An 18,143-nucleotide genomic window follows, 5' to 3' on the forward strand; every position below is an offset into this window, starting at 1 on the left:
CCACAGGAGAAGAATTCCCATAATCGCCGGGAGAGGGCAAAGACAGGGGATGGTGTGCCTGACATCCGGGTCCTCACCCACTTTGAGGAGTGGGCACTGGAGCTTGCGGGAGAGGAGGGCATGTGGACCATTAGCAACAGTCTGGTTGGGCTGGAGCATAGGAATGAACACCTGCCAGTCGTCCACTTTTTGGAGATATCTCAAGTATGTTGCATGCAGTCCAGATTCCTCTCCCTCCCTTGCACTTAACCTTGTGTCCCGTGTTGCAGGAAGGAAACCTGACGCACCAGAGCCACCTGGCATCGCGGCCCCCACTGCTGCTCCCACCCATCCTGCCCCTGACAACTCGGGAGACTCCTCGAAGGAAGCGGATGAAGGGACCTCCAAAGCCAGCACCAGTTTTGCATCAGCTTCCACCTCGCAACTCACCATTCCAGAGACTCTCACATTGGTGGGTCAAGTTAGTGGCAAGACATCTGGGTCACTCTCTGGTGTGTACGACACATCTGCTGATGTACATTGGGTGGAGGAGGGAACGTCCGAGGCCACTGGCATGGGGCAGCCATCCGGAGGTGAGGACTCAGCTGGCCCCAGGCTACATGCTGGGCCTCTGTGATCACTTCTCCCTCAGCTGCTGGAGATACACAAATAGAGCCAGGGAATACAGGAGGGGCTGACGGCCACACTGGACCAACTGCGAGGCTGTTCGGAGGAGTCCCAAAGCTTTTAGGTAGACCTTTAGTATTGCTGGTCTTGCATGGTTCCCAGCCAACACTGCAAGGGTGGCATCCACGGTGGAAAGCCTGGGATAGGGAATCCTCACCATGAGTGTCAGGCTCCAAGAGATGGCCGAGTCACAGCAGACCATGGCGGAGTCCCAGATTGCCGCAGTCGAGTCACAACAGGCCACAGCTGAGGGCCTCAACAGGCTTCTCCAGATTCTGCAGCCCATGGCTGAGAGGCTCGAGAGCTTGCACACGACCCAGCGGGACACAGCAGGTTATGGCAGCAGCTCATGAGAACGTGGCCCAGTTGCTGAGGGGTTGCAGTGCATTGAGAGGCTGCTTTTGACTCAGAGGGCCATTGCAGAGAGCTCAACCACCATGGGTAGGACGCAGGTGGTTCTCCAGGACTGGCAGGGCCAGGTGATGCCGGAGCTTCTGGAACTCACTGCAGAAGCACCGCCGTCCCATGGAGTGACCCAGAGGCCCACAGGAACGCCAAGAGAGGAGGAAGGGCATGAGCCCATGCCGGGGCCTTCCAGCCAGGAGACTCTGGCTGTGACTACACATTCTGGCTCCCCCCTTCCTGACACTGGGGCATCTCAGGGGCAGCGGGATGAAGAGAGTGCCATACCACCCCGTAGTCCCCCAGCAACATACACTCCCCATACCCCCTCCCCACACAGCCCCCAGCACCAAAACAACACAAACACTCCATACACTCCCACAGACCCCTCAACAACACGATCCCACAGCAACACACACTCCCCATATCCCCCCACAGACCCCCAGCAACACATACTCCCCATACCCCTCACAGACCCCCAAAACCCTCAGTAACACACATTCCCCATGCCCCCCCAAAGCACATGAGCAACACACTCCCCATATCTTCCCCCCCCCACATCCCACCAGCAACACACACTCGCCATATCCACCAACAACCCCCCAGCAACAAACACTCCCCATACCGCCCCATATCCCCCCAGCAACACACACTCCCCATACCTCCCCCCCAAACACCCCCAGCAATAAACACTCCCCATATCCCCTCCACATCCCCCCAGCAACATACACTTCCCGTACCCTCCTACAACTCCTCAGCAACACACACTCCCAATACCCCCCCACAGATCCCCAGCAACACACACTCTGCATACCCCCCACAGACCCCCAGCAACACACACTTCCCGTACCCCCCTGCAACCCCCCAGCAACAAACATTCCCCGTACCCCCCACTTCCTCCCAGCAACCCACAGTCCCCATACCTCCCCCACATCCCCCCAGCAACACACACTCCCCATACCCCCCACAGCCCCCCAGCAACACACACTCCCCATACCCCCCACAGCCCCCCAGCAACACACACTCCCCATACCCCCCACACAGACCACCAGCAACACACACTCCCCATACCCCCCCACATCCCCTCAGCAACACACACTCCCCATATCCCCCCACAGACCCACAGTTACACACACTCCCCATACCCCCCTACGATCCCACAGCAACACACACTCCCCATATCCCCCCACAGACCCCCAGCAACACATACTCCTCATACCCCTCACAGACCCCCAGCAACACACACTCCCCATACCCGCCACATCCCCTCAGCAACACACACTCCCCATACCCGCCACATCCCCTCAGCAACACACACTCCCCATACCCCCCCACATCCCCTCAGCAACACACACTCCCCATATCCCCCCACACACCCCCCCAGCAACACACACTACCCATACCCCCCCACAGACCCAGAGTTACACACACTCCCCATACCCCCCTACGATCCCACAGCAACACACACTCCCCATATCCCCTCACAGACCCCCAGCAACACACACTCCCCATACCCCCCACAGACCCCCAGCAACACACACTCCCCATACCCCCCACATCCCCCCAGCAACACACACTCCCCGTACCCCCCACAGACCCCCACCAACTCACACAACCCATATCCCCCCACACACATCCCCAGCAACACACACTACCCATACCCCTCCCCCATAGACCCGCAGCAACACACACTACCCATACCCCCCACAGACCCCCAGCAACACACACTCCCATTACTCAATTTAGCCTTGTGGTGTTTATTAATTATAGAATCCCTACAGTGCAGAAGGAGGCCATTCAGTCCATTGAGCCTGCACCAACAACAATCCCACCCAGGCCCTATCCTTGCAACCTCAAGTCTTTACCGAGCTAATCCCCCAGACACTAAGGGGAAATTTAGCCTGGCCAATCCATCTAATCTGTACATCTTTGGACTGTGGGAGGAAACCGGAGCACCCGGAGGAAACCCACACAGACACAGGGAGAACGTACAAACTCCACACAGTCACCCAGGTTCCTGTTGCTAACCACGATGCCACCGTGCCGCAATTAGCAGAAGGCTAATGGGCTTTTGTTCAGAAGTGGGAAATGACCTCTGGGGTGTTTTTTTTTAATTAAAGAAATGGAATGTGAGTTTAGGTGTACAGAGTCATGTGATACTAGGGAGGAGTTCGGTATGTAGCAGAGAAATAGATTTTTAAAAGTGAGTTACCGACTGGAGCTGTTTAAAGAAGAGGCTTTCCCTCTGAAAAGACTTCAGGACTTTCTACACTAATTGAAAGCAAGTATTCCTGGGCTTGGTAACTGTATTTAAATTAATATTTACATCTATGGATGACTGTTTACTTTGAATTGAAATAGTGCTAAGTTAGAAATTAGAGTAGGTTCTTTTCATGTTTAAAGATTGTTCAGTTGTTAAGAGTTAAACTACGTTATTGTGTTAGAGTTACGTTTAAACTGTGTTATGAATAAAGCTTATTTTGATAAAAGACCCCTAATCTGTCAGTGGAATTAGTCCTGAGGCGAAGCATCCTTTCCTCCCATTGATACCAAAATAATATCAGGGTTCTGGTCTGGGACCCTAAGAGGGAGAGAATAAACTGCTGGAGGTTGCATATAATTGTGATGAAGACTCGGGGTGGAGTAAATGGCCAGCAGCCTAAGCACATGAAGCTGATTCAATGATGATGATTGTGAGACAGAGGTCTGAAGGGAGGAAAATTCTAACCTCGTGCAGAGTTCCCAATATGTAAATGAGAGTTGTAAACAAAGAGTAATGGTTTTATCAAACTACAGCTCCAAGCAGCTTATTTTGGAAGAAAATAAGAAGGCAGCTCACTACCACCTTCTCAAGGGCAACTAGGGAATAAATGTTGGCCGGCCAGCGACGCCCATGTCACATGAATTAATTTTAAAAAAGACAAACCCCAAAGTACCCCATCTCGAGACTGTCCACACAATGAAACATGGTGGAAGTGGGAAAAAAAATCCAAGAAAAGGCTACAGACCTGGCAAGTCAAGAGATCCTTAAAAGAAGATGAAAGAAAGAGATTCAAGACTCGCCGTGAAGTTGGAGCATTGTGGGTGCAGCAGATGCAAGCTGAGATACAGACCCAGAGTCCAGATAGCACGAGCACCAGTCAGAATCAACAAGCAAAACCAAGGGCGCAGCGACAATTCCATGGCTTGGTACAGTCATGGAATCCACACTACCACTCTCAGAACTATTCTGGAGCACTGAATACTCACATTGGATCAGCACTGGGATAACTGGAGAAAGAGTTTCCAGATATAGAACAATTTCTGCTCTGCACAATAAAAATCTTAAAAGGGTTAAGGCAGTAGATTACTCTATGTAGTTGGAGCTATTGCTGATGATATAATGGTGAGGCATTATTATAGAAAGGGCAAAAGTTAACAAATGAAAACAATGACCAGGCAAGAGGTTGGATCCATTCATCAACAGTCAAGACAAACTGGAAGAAAACTGTGACTGCAAAATTGTGAGGGAGGAATTGATTTGTGATCAAATAATAGTTGAGTCTTAGATGAAGATCTCTTAAAAATGAGAGAAGATTTAACTCTATTCGAGCAGTTCAAGTTGTGAAACAAACTGAGGTCAGAAAGCCAAATAGAATGTTCATTTATGGGGAAAGTCAGATCGCATAGAAAGGAATAATTGAGGCCACATAATATATAGGCTAGAAGAAGGAGCAGAAGCAGAAGCCCACTGTGATCACCTCAACGAGGCCCGTGAGGCTAGCCTGTTGTAGTATGAGCTCCCTGATTGAGGTAATGATTGCCTGCCCAACCAAATAGTCTGACCTGTATATATATATATTGAGAAGCGACAGGGCTACTGACATTCTGGATTATGATTTTGCACCTGAGGCACTCTTAGGAGTCGAGATAAGTTTGTAAATAAAGGGAATCTGGTGAAGAGACACCGACCTCTGAGAAGTTTCTCATATTTTTATTTTTATGATTTCTCGTAGGTTAGAGGGATTAGTGGGTCAATATGTAGGGATATGGGGGTAAGGCCTGGGTGGGATTGTGGTCAGTGCAGACTCGATGGGCCAAATGGCCTCTTTCTGCACTGTAGGGTTTCTATGATTTCTAAGTTATTTCAGTGGCGACAAGGAAAAAGAACAATCCTAAGGATATTACTTGCTAACAGCCGGCTTCACTTGGAGTAAGTTATTTTCAGGCATCGTGCCTCTGTTTGGGAAACTGGACTTTTTTGATCCTGCTGTGGAGGATCAATATGCGCATGCATTAGTTTTTTAGGGCTAATGACACTGTGGCAGATGAAAACCAATGGGTCATTCTTCTGACCACTTGTGGACCACTGGCATTTGCCATTATTTGCAGCTTAATCGTTCCAGAGGCAACAGATACCAAAACCTTCCAGAAATTAGTGGACCTAGTGAGGGAATATTATGACCCAAAGCCACCTCTGATCCGGAGAAGGTAACAGTTTTACTCGGCACTCCGGGAAATGGGGGAGTCTGTTAGGGGTTTCCTAATAAGGTTGAGATGACTGATGGAAGCATGTGAATTCGGGTTGTCACTTAATGAGATGCTTAGAGACCGTTTGGTATGCGGGATGAATAATGTAACTATCCGAAAATGCCTGTTGGCGGAAGCCCAACTGGACTTCAAACAGGCACTCCAGCTGGTCTTATTGGTGGAAAATGCTGCAAGTGGGGCATATAAGTTGCAAGGTATCCTGATGGAAGTGGACACCCAGACGAGCTTGACTGAGTGCAGGCGATTATCTAGCCTCCCTCAGGAAGTATCCAGGTACAAGTAAACCCAGGTTTGCCTGCAGGACAACCCCAAAGCAAAACCAAGCTTCGACTAGATAGTCAACAGTCCCTTCAGCATCCTGCCCCATAAGGCATTGTAGCCGTTGCCAGTAAAGTTTTAAAATTTAAAGTTTATTGATTATTGTCACAAGTAGGCTTAACTGCAATGAAGTTACTGTGAAAATCCCCTAGTCGCCACACTCCAGCGCCTGTTCGGGGACACTGAGGGAGAATTTAGCACGGCCAATGCACCTAACCAGCACATCTTTCAGACTGTGGGAGGAAACTGGAGCACCCGGAGGAAACCCACTCAGACACGGGGAGAATGTGCAGACTCTGCACAGACAGTGACCCAAGCCGGGAATTGAACCCAGGTCTCTGGTGCTATGAGGTAGCAGTGCTAACCACCGTGCCGCCCCAATATGTGGAGCCGGAGCAGCAAAGCAAACTTTCAAGACCTAGGTTTAAGAAAACGACATGTAGCCTGGTGTCCCAGGAGTGTGCACACCCTGGAAGGTTCACCCATGTCCGATGTGGAACAATTAAGCTGCATAGCAATGTCCTAATCGGACCCAATAAAGATAACCGTAAGATTAAATGGATGTCCAGTATTAATGGAGGTCAATACAGGCACGGTTGTATCTGTGGTCAGAGAATCAGTGTTCAGTATAATCCGCACTGGACTCCAACCCTTAACTTTAATCAAGACCTTGGAAAGATTGAGAACTTATATAGGGGAACCTCTAAGAGTTACTTCAAATCATAGAAACCCTACAGTGCAGAAAGAGGCCATTTGGCCCATCGAGTCTGCACCGACCACAATCCCACCCCGGCCCTACCCCCATATCCCTACATATTTACCCGCTAATCCCCCTAACCCACGAATCTCAGGACTCTAAGGGGCAATTTTTTTTAGCATGGCCAATCCACCTAACCCGCACATCTTTGGATTGTGGGAGGAAACCGGAGCACCCAGAGGAAACCAACATAGACACGAGGAGAATGTGCAAACTCCACACAGACGGTGACCCAAGCCAGGAATCGAACCCTGGTGCCTGGAGAGCTGTGAAGCAGCAGTGCTAACCACTGTGCTACCGTGCCGCCCACGAGTTGTGGGTACGTTTGTTCCTGTCTCTTACAAAAGGCAACTGGATTGGTAACCATTAATGGTAGTGGTGGGCTCCGGCCTGAGCTTAATGGGGTGAAACTAGTTGAGAGAAATCCACCTGGCTTGGGTAAACATTTTTCAGTTAGAAAATGGTCGCTTGAGTGAAATCCTGCTGAAAAACCTGGAAGTTTTCTGAGAAGGGCTCGAAACTATAAAAGGAACCAAGGTGACCTGACATGTTGATCAGGATGCAGTTCCTTGATTTTGCAAGGCCGTCCCGGTACTGTTTGCTTTAAGGAAAAATGTGGGAACAGAAATGAGAAGGTATCATAAAACCTGTCCAGTTTGCGGAATGGGCAGCACCGGTCGTGCCTACTTTGAAGCCAGATGGTTCAGTCTGTCTTTGCCGAGACTTGAACCAAACAATAAACCATTATTCACAGCTGGACAAATACGCGATTCCCTCGATCGAGGGTTTAAATGCAAAGTTGGCAGGCTGACTCTTATTCTCGAAATTAGATATGTCATGCTTATTTGCAGTTGCAGCTGGAATGAGAATTTGCAGAAATATTCCACGATCAATACACTAAAGGGCCTCTCTCTAAGTACATAGTCGATGACTATCCCCTTTGTTTTACTGACATTGAGGGAGAGATTATTGTCGTCACACCAGCAACGTCCAGCAGGAGGAGCCAAGTGCCACAACTGTAGAAACATTGACCATTTTAAAATTGTCTGCCAATCTCGATGATTGGAAATTCATTCCTGAAAGTGTTGCTGTAATCAGCATCTTCTTCAACTTCAGAGATGTGATTCTATGATTAGATATCCAGGTACTCAGAAAATGTCAGAGAAAAGAAATAACTTTCCTAGGGGATGTAAATAAAGCAGAAAATAAGTCTGAAGTGGATGGACACCCCACTGAATTTTAATGAGACAGAGGGTCAGGAGTCTCTGTCTTATCCAATGAAGCAAAATGGTGTAAGCGCATTACACTCCAGCCTTTATCATGTTATAGGGTGCAGGTGGGATTACGCTGCAGGTCTTGGGATGATACATTGCAAATATAGATAAATTATTGAACTTCTGTAAGTCATCCAGAATCACAAATCTTCCTTACAAAGCAGGAAGGCATGTTTAAAAATGTCGCTAATCACAGAATCGCATTTATGAAGTTGATGAAATTGCTGATGAGAATTACAACGCATTCAGGAAGAATTTCCAAGATTATTTCCAAGGTTTGAGAAAACTGAAGATCAAATACCATAACAACCGACAAACTAACGCTTAATCAATTTAACTCTGAGGAAAGTCCCTCACCCACACCCTTGGATAAAGGCGAGGGTGAAATTGAGAAGATGCGGCAGCAAGGAGTTATCTCACCAGTCACCATGCCAGCAAAATGGTGTCCAGCAATGATCACGGCCCCAAACAGCTCCAATTAGAATCTGCGTGGATTTAACTCAGCAAAACAAACCATGAGATCCACCCGATGGCCTCAGTGGATGAGTGTCTTGTCACATTTGCCAAAATTGGATGTAAACTTTGGATCTTGGCAGTTCCCTCTGGACAAAGAGTCCAGATTGCTGTCCACTTTCATAATATCAGTCGGTTGTTATTGTTTCAATAGATTATCAGTTAGAATTCTGTCCCCTCCTGACATCTTCCAGAGCGCAGTGTTTCACACTCGAGAAAGCAGGGAAGGAGTAATGCACCATATGGACGACATGTTTATACATGGCTCCATGAGAGAAGACCTTGACCGTAGATTCAGAGCAGTTCATAGAATCATAGAATCCATACAGTACAGAAGGAGGCTATTGGGCCCATCGAGTCTGTACTGCCCACAATCCCACCCAGGTCCTATTTCCATAACCCCATGCATTTACCCTAGCTAATCCCTCTGACACTAAGGGTCAATTTAGCATGGCCAATCCACCTAACCCGCACATCTTTGGAGTGTGGGGGGGGGGAAACCGGAGCACCCGGAGGAAATCCACGCAGACACGGGGAGAATGTACAAACTCCACACAGACAGTGACCCGAGGCCGGAATTGAACCTACGATCCTGGCGCAGTGAGGCAGCAGTGCTAACCATTGTGCCACCGTGCCACCCAGTTCTGAAAGTCTGCAAGCCTTGCATCGAATGGAAAATGGCCATTCCTATGATTACAATCCTAGGTCACATTGTAATGCTCCAGAATGACAGCTGACCCACAAAAATCAAAGGTGATCAGGGAGTTTCTGCTGCCCAGCACCATTACTGAACTTACGAGATTCTTTGGGAATGACAACCAGGTAGACAGGTTCCTGCCAAATTTGGCAGAGTTCAATGAGACTTTGAGACAGCACCGTGCGTAGTTCTGGAATGGAGACCAGCAAAATGCTTTTGGGAAATGATGCAGGGGTTGATCATGAAGGTGGTCTTGATGGGGGAGGCATGTCAGGGGTCAGGGAGGGCAATCCATTGGGGGGATCCTGATGCCCCATTGCGACCCGTGTCAGGGAGGGGGTGGGAAAACATGCCACTGATAATGGGTGGGGCTGGGGGGTGCGGGGGTCGGTTGGGTCCTCTGTGAGATCAGGGCACCCTTGTGAAATGGCGTCCGAGGGCTCTCAAGCCGGCAAGCCGGGCTCACCAGCATGTTTAGGCTGCCTCCCTTGCTTGACTCTGTCACCGGCTCCCAACTCTCTAAAAAAGTGACTGAGTGTGGGAGGATTGCAGTGCGGAGCGCAGCTGAGAGATTGGCGCAGATCACTCCTGTTTTCTCGCCGTTATGAAATTGTTTTCGGAGAATTGTGCCCTATATCCCTTCCGACAGTGAAACACATGTTCTGCACGAGCTACTGACTCACTGCGAGAGGCATTGAGGGAGTTGAGTTTTTTTTCACCCAGGTGGAAGTGGGGGTCTGGAAGCCACTGCCTGAAGGGATGGTAGAGAAAGACCTACTCATCACATTTAGAACAGGTTTGTTTCTATTGCAATAAATCTGTCCAGACCTTGACAGCTTTGCTGATGTGTCGTACCCTGAATTAGAACATAGAACATTACAGCGCAGTACAGGCCCTTCGGCCCTCGATGTTGCGCCGACCAGTGGGACCAATCTAAAGCCCCTCTAATCTACACTATTCCAATATCATCCATATGTTTATCCAATAACCATTTGAATGCTCTTAATGTTGACGAGTCCACAACTGCTGCAGGCAGAATTAGTCACACATTTCCAGCTGAGATTTAACCGGTGTTTTCTAAAGGTTTGTCTTAACATCCTTGCTTTAGTACTCTTTGCATCTGTTCAGAGAGCCCGGGAATATCTGAGTGTTTTCATAACAAACTTGGCAATTCATTCAACCACTTTCAAAGAGCTGTACAAATACACCGCCAGATCTCTTTGTTCCTGCACCTATTCTAAATTATACCGCATTGCTTTTGCTTCTGGTGTCACTTGTAAAATCATAGACTCTGAGATGCAGAATGAGGCCTCTCGGCCCATCGAGCCTACACCGACAACAGTCCCACCCAGTCCTGTCCCTGTAACCCCATGTATTTACCCTGTTAATCCGCCTGACACTGAGGGGCAATTTAGCATGGCCAATCCACCTAACCTGCACATTTTCTGGACTGTGGGAGGAAACAGGAGCACCCGGAGGAAACCTATGCAGACACAGGGAGAATTTACAAACTCCACACAGACAGTCACTGAGGCCAGAATTGGGTCCCTGGTGTTGTGAGGCAGAGGTGCTAACCACTGTGCCACCACGGCATCTTTAAATGAAAAGTTTCAACATCCACACAACAGTCTTCAACCACTATCCCCAGAGTTAGTGATGCTCGCAATCTACTTCGGCACCACTCTGTCAGACTAAAGCAGCAATTGCATATACACTGAAAACCCATTGTGCTGTTTGAGTGTGACAGGCAGCAAGTTATTTATATTCAAATTGTTCAGTGCATGAAATGAGAAAGAAACATTGTGAGTAATTACTGTTACAAATAATCTGTCACAGAAACTTCCTCACAACATCAAAGTCATTACCGAGGGAATTCTTTGGGAGTGTTTTAATGAAACAAATTCTAAGTGCAGAATGAGTATGAAAGCAGGAGAGTTTCATATCAGTTTTTTCGGCGATTCCAAATACCGAATCTGATGCACTTTGTGCAAAAATATCCTGCAAACCATTTCTCGCCAGTAGGGGGAGTGGGCAGGGCTTAAATCACCAGAAAGCCGACCGGATTGATCGCCATCCTCCCTCCCCCCCACCGAACAGCAGTGCCCCCCCCCCCAGCCGCTCACTACGGCTGAGTGCACAGTGGTCCCCCTGCTCGTTCCGCCCATGGTCTGGCCCTGACCCCCAGTAGACCATGCCCCCTTTGCACTGCTTCATGCCCGGTGTCAGGGTGTCAGGGTGTCAGGCTGGCAGTGCCCCTGACCTCCCAGGGGAGGGGTATGATCACTCCCTTTGTGATTATTTCACATTTCTCACAGATCACTGTCTACACCAGTAGTGAGCCACATACGGCCCATTTGAGTTCTGAGTGCGGCCCCTTAAGACACTTTGGGAGTGATCTTACTATCGCGCCCCACCTACCGATGTGCGGGGTGAGTTGGTAAGATTGGAAGAGAGCCGAGAAACCAGCTTTCTCACCTCTTGGGAATTTACCGGCAGCGGATAACCGGTGCAATCAGCATCGTGCTCATTTCCGGTGGCGGGGGAGGAGGGAGGGTGGCGATGGGTCTGGCCGGGGTGTGTGGGGGGGGGGTGGTGTGGGAATGAGGGTGGGGTGGGGGGGGGTCGATCGGTCTGGCTGGGGATGGGGCTCACGATCTGTCACGGGTCTGTGGAGTATTGCAAGGTGGGGGGGGGGGGGCGGTTGGGGGGCGGGGGGCGGGGGGGGGGAGGGTTTGCCAGGTTTGTGCCACCGAGGCGATATGCAGCTGAGGCTGTGTGACAGGTCTCTGCTGGTCGTAGAGCAGAGACCTGCACATGCACAATGGCAAACTCTACTGCTATCAGCCAGTTTTCGGGTGATTTAGGCCCCACCACCCTCCCCCTACTGGTGAGAAAAATATTTCAGGATTTATTTCATGCACAAAGTACGTAAGATTCGACATTTGAGCTCACTGAGAAAATGAGAGTTTCAGATCCATTTTTATGTTCATTCTTGACCTTGAGGTGTGTGCTGATTGCTCACAACATTGATCAAGAGAGCCATGCGCTCCCTGTGTCCAAAATGTAAACATTTCTCTCGTTTTTACCATTTGAAGATGATAGTTGAATATATCAGTGATTAAGCTTTTTCTGTAACTCATTAAGTAAATGTATTTAATCTTATTCTTGGGGTCATGGTTAGTGAACAAGCCCGATTTCAATCTTGCGACCCACTGAGATGAAGGAGGGACACTCATGGGGCCCACTCACTAGCCTGGGTTGCCCATCACTAGCCTATGCAGTGTGTTTTGTATGCAGATCACTGGAGCAGATCATTATCCTCAATGCTGAGTTCTATAGTGCTAAACCTTATTCATAACATTTTTACAAGTGCATTAGATAACAAATCAATTTTCACATAAAGGGCAATATAGTTCAACTGCTTTTACTGCATGTGGCATTCTGAGGTGCCTCACTGCACTCAACAATTATCTTCTTCAGTTCTCTGCCTAAAGATGTGTCTGATTCACAGCACCATGACCTCCACCATGACCTCCGCCATTCCCGTCCTGAATCCATCCCATCAAGATGAGGAAATGAAGACCCATTTTGTTGGCACCAACCATCCAGCAAACTGCCCCCCAACTCCCACCCCAATGAGTCTGAGTTGCTGTGGCAACATACACTTTTGCATGCATGTTATAGTCTGGAGCTATGGATACTGGGGCGGCATGGTGGTACAATGGTTAGCACTGCTGTCGCACAGCGCCAGGGGCCTGGGTTCAATTCCCAGCTTGGGTCAATGTCTGTGCGGAGTCTGCATGTTCTCCCCATGTTTACGTTGGTTTCCTCCATGTGCTCCAGTTTCCTCCCACAGTCCGAAAGACGTGCTGGTTAGGTGCATTAGCCATGTTAAATTCTTCCTCAGTGTACCCAAACAGGCGGCTAGGGGATTTTCACAGCAACTTCAGTGCAGTGAGGCCTACTTGTGAGACTAATAAACTAAATACTGATGGTAGAGGTTCCATTTTCTTTCTGTCACATGGCTGACCAGGAATCTCTCCCACTTTTATTGCCTTACCACTCATTGGCATGTGTTGGAAGGATTGACAAATAGATAATCAACCTGTATGGCCTTGGCAATCAAGTCCTGGAGTGGGATCCGAATCCAGAGTTTCTGGCTTACAGACAGCGGGCGGGACTTTACGGCCTTGCTCATTCCAAAACCATAAAATCCCGCCCAAGGTCAACGGTCCTTTCCATGGTCTGCTCCTCGCCCACTCCGATTCCTGTGGCAGGCGGTCCCAGCCAGGGACACTACCTGTTGGGTCACAAGATCTCCAAAATTTCAAAGTTTTATTAATAATATATGTTCACATTTTATAGAAACATAGAAAACTACAGCACAAAAACAGGCCCTTCGGCCCCACAAGTTGTGCCGAACATATCCCTACCATTTAGGCTTACCTATAACCATCCATCCTGTTAAGTCCCATGTACTCATCCAGGAGTCTCTTAAAAGACCCTATCGAGTTTGCCTCCACCACCACTGACGGCAGCCGATTCCACTCGCCCACCACCCTCTGTGTGAAAAACTTCCCCCTAACATTTCCCCTGTACCTACACCCCAGCACCTTAAACCTGTGTCCTCTTGTAGCAGCCATTTCCACTCTGGGAAAAAGCCTCTGAGAGTCCACCTGATCTATGCCTCTCAACATCTTATATACCTCTATTAGGTCTCCTCTCATCCTACGTCTCTCCAAGGAGAAAAGACCGAGCTCCCTCAGCCTATCCTCATAAGGCATGCCACTCAATCTAGGCAACATCCTTGTAAATCGCCTCTGCACCATTTCAATCTTTTCCACATCCTTCCTGTGATGAGGCGACCAGAACTGAGCACAGTACTCCAAGTGGGGTCTGACGAGGGTCTTATATAGCTGCATCATTATCCCCGGACTCCTAAACTCAATCCCTCGATTGATAAAGGCCAGCACACCATACGCCCTCTTAACCACCTCCTCCACCTGCGGGGCCGATTTTAGAGTCCTATGGACCCGGACCCCAAGGTCCTTCTGATCCTCTACAGTACTAAGAGTCTTTCCCTTTATATTGTACTCCTTCATCCCATTTGACCTGCCAAAATGGACCACTACGCATTAATCTGGGTTGAAGTCCATCTGCCACTTTTCCGCCCAGTCTTGCATCCTATCTATGCCCCTCTGTAACTTCTGACATCCCTCCAGACTATCCACAACCCCACCAACCTCCGTGTCGTCGGCAAACTTACCAACCCATCCCTCCACTTCCTCATCCAGGTCATTTATGAAAATGACAAACAGCAAGGGTCCCAGAACAGATCCCTGGGGCACACCACTGGTGACCTTGGATCCCATGCCCTCTCACTTTTTCTAGAAGCCTTGCATGGGGGACCTTATCAAACGCCTATGTTGAATATTCTCTGGTGCATTTAGTCTGAAGGGTTTTCCATGGATTCCAGTCCCTCACTATACTGTGGTGGGGTGGCTTTGATTGTGTTCCTGGTGAAAGGATGTCCAGTTCACAGTTGCTGAAGTAAGTACTAGTTCAAACAAGAATCTAATTAATGGATCATCCCCTTCCTATCAATAGTTGCTCCACATCTACCTTTGGATTAATTCTTCCCTTTGCCTTAGATGGCATGCCCCAGATAAATCAAATAGTGTATTACAGTCACAAATTCCAAATATTTACAGCACAGAAACAGGCCATTCGGCCCAACAAATCCCTGTTGATGCCCCATATGTTGAGCCTCTTCCCACCCCTTTTCTCCTAAACTTAGCAAGATATCCTTCTATGTTTTTCTCAGTCATGTGTTAATCTCGTCTCCTCTTAAGTTCATTGTCCTTATTTGTCTGATCCACTCCTTGTGACAGCAACTCCCACATTCTCACAGCTTGGTGTTTCTCTTGCATCTAACTTAACTATTTTGTATTAATGTCTCCCTGACAATTGGAAACATCAACTATGTGTTTACCCAATCTTAGTAGAGTGGAATGTGGGGATGTTCTCAGAAACTGTGCCGGAATCTTCCGTTCTGGAGTCTAAGATCAGTGGAAGGAATGGAGTTGGAGTGATACGTGCTGGCGGGTGGGTTGAGTGGGACAGCTCTCTAGGTACAATATTGCACTGTTCAGCTCATTACCTCTACAACTTGTGAATCTCATGGCAGCGGTGGGCAGGACGTCACCATTCCCATCATTACCACATGCAGTCAAAGTCTGGGTGTCATATTAAAAGTGCACCCAGACAGCCATGCAGACACGGGCAGAATGCTCAAACTCCATGCACACAGTCACCCGAGGCTGGAATCGAAGCCTTGTCCCTGGTGCTGTGTGGCAGCAATGCTAACCACTCTGCCTCCTTTGCTGGAGTTCAGAGTGCTGGGCATGGGTTGAGTTCAATTCTGTTGCCTGATTTCTCCCTCATTTACTCCTTAAGGGTGCTGACCTCCAGGTCAATGCAGGTCAGCCCAGAGGCCACTCTTCATGTAAATCAACTATTTTACTGGGCAGACGTCACAGCCATGGCATCCTACATCCACACTCGCTTATGGTGTCCAGCAGGATTGGGGCAGCCTAGAGGGACGGATGGATGTGTTTTGTCCTCTGAAGCATAACCATCATCCATGCTCATTATTTTTAATTTCCTGTTACATTGCCTGAGTATAGCCACTGGTCAGCAGGAGAGCAGACCTCCCTCAGTAAAGCCCCTGTTCTCATTACACCAGGCTTGTCCAATACATTAGGCACTGGTGGGTAATGAGAATGGATATGTGGTTAACTAGTAAGTTAACAATGCCTGACAGACACGGTCCTTGGAATTCTGATCGCAATACTCATACTGAGGTGGTGTGTACTGTGACCCCAACCTTTTTGTAAAATGTTAAGACACAATGCAGAATGTGTGAGTGTTTGCTGAGCACTGTGAGTGTTTTACTTCCTCGGTCAATGAATGGTGGTAGATGTTTGCAAAGCAAACATGTGTGAAGTACATTTACCTTCATGTGTGTGCACAAGGTGTTTTCTACTCAAACCAGTACATGTGACTACTGGGAGTTAAAATCAGCAAAACATGGAAATGATGAGTGCCGGTAAAACTTGCCCAAACTTGCTTTGTATACCTTAAACCAGGTATACCTTATTACAGGTGCTAGTAATTGCTGATTTCTACTGAGATTTGAAATTTTGATCAGATGAATGTGATAGCAGCAGAGCTACAGAAATGTTTCCTAGTGTTTGCGTTTGATAAGGTCCCCCATGGTCGGCTCATGAAGAAAGTAAGGAGATGTGGGATAAAGGGAAATTTGGCCGATTGGATAAGTAGCTGGCTATCTCATAGAAGACAGAGGGTGGTGGTGGATGGAAAATTTTCAGACTGGAGACCAGTTACCAGCGGTGTACCACAAGGATCAGTGCTGGGTCCTCTGCTATTTGTGATTTTTACAAATGACTTGGAGGAGGGGGCTGAAGGGTGGATCAGTGAATTTGCGGGTGACACCAAGATTGGTAGAGTAGTGGATGAGGTGGAGGGCTGTTGTAGGCTGCAAAGAGACATTGATAGGATGCAGAGCTGGGCCGAAAAATGGCAGATGGAGTTTAACCCTGATAAATGCGAGGTGATTCATTTTGGTCGGACAAATTTGAATGTGGATTATAAGGTCAAAGGTTGGGTTCTGAGGAATGTGGAGGAAGAGAGAGATCTTGGTGTTCATATTAACAGGGGGTTTGAGTTTAAGAGCCATGGGGTTATGCTGCAACTGTACAGGACCCTGGTGAGACCACATTTGGAATATTGTGTGCAGTTCTGTTCACCTCACTATAAGAAGGATGTGGAAGCACTGGAAAGAGTGCAAAGGAGATTTACCAGGATGCTGCCTGGTTTGGAGGGTAGGTCTTATGAGGAAAGGTTGAGGGAGTTTAGAGCGGAGGAGGATGAGAGGCGACTTAATAGAGGTTTATAAGATGATGAGGGGGATAGATAGAGTGGACGTTCAGAGACTATTTCCTCGGGTGGATGTAGCTGTTACTAGGGAGCATAACTATAAGGTTCATGGTGGGAGATATAGGAGGGATGTCTGAGGTAGGTTCTTTACTCAGAGAGTGGTTGGGGTGTGGAATGGACTGCCTGCTGTGATAGTGGAGTTGGACACTTTAGGAACTTTCAGGCGGTTATTGGGTAGGCTCATGGAGCACACCAGAATGATAGGGAGTGGGATAGCTTGATCTTGGTTTCGAAAAGGTTCGGCACAACATCGTGGGCCGAAGGGCCTGTATTGTGCTGTACTGTTCTATGTTCTAGTCAATGAATTAAACGGGGCAGGCATGCTAGGGGCCTGCATCATACATCACTTGTGCGTTGAAGGGATGTTGTCCCTTCAAATAAATGGCTTCTCAGAAGGTGAGCTGTTGGTGCGGGCCCAATACCAGTGTCATGTGGAGCATTCAATTGGTGTATTGCACTGGCATTGCAATACCCAACCTATCCTGGAAGGGCAAGCTATCCCAAACGTTTGAGTGACAGATGAAGTTGTTATGCAGTAGCAACATGAGTGGCATTCTCCACGAACAGGATGCTGCCATCAATTCAAAATAACGTTCCGTCGACCACACAAATGAGTAGCGTGGTGTATGAATTTCTGCGCCAGTGCAGTGCCAGATATGAAAGATCTAGTTCCCAATAACCAGTAGATTGTATTGAACAGCCATCTCTGTGGCTGTTCGCAACAGGCAGCGAGAGTACAGATGTACTTAACAGCCCAGACTTACAAAACTCAGATGTGGAGATGCCGGCGTTGGACTGGGGTAAGCACAGTAAGAAGTCTCACAACACCAGGTTGAAGTCCAACAGGTTTATTTGGTAACACAAGCCACTAGCTTTCGGAGCGCTGCCCCTTCATCAGGTGAGTGGGAGTTCTGTTCACAAACAAGGCATATAAAAACACAAACTCAATTTACAAAATAATGGTTGG

At 48.3% G+C, this 18,143-nt stretch overlaps 1 protein-coding gene across 1 annotated transcript in view; it reads left to right on the forward strand.

Moving 5' to 3' along the window:
• The first annotated feature begins 3,264 nt into the window (after positions 1–3,264).
• The window catches only part of cyb561 (cytochrome b561), a 66,764-nt gene continuing 51,885 nt past the window's right edge, over positions 3,265–18,143 (forward strand). The window contains exon 1 of the mRNA XM_078223752.1: positions 3,265–3,368. The gene's annotated coding sequence lies outside the window, so the exon portion shown is untranslated. The remainder of the gene's footprint in view (positions 3,369–18,143) is intronic.

Source organism: Mustelus asterias, chromosome 11, assembly GCF_964213995.1.
Source record: "Mustelus asterias chromosome 11, sMusAst1.hap1.1, whole genome shotgun sequence".
Classification (NCBI taxonomy): domain Eukaryota; kingdom Metazoa; phylum Chordata; class Chondrichthyes; order Carcharhiniformes; family Triakidae; genus Mustelus; species Mustelus asterias.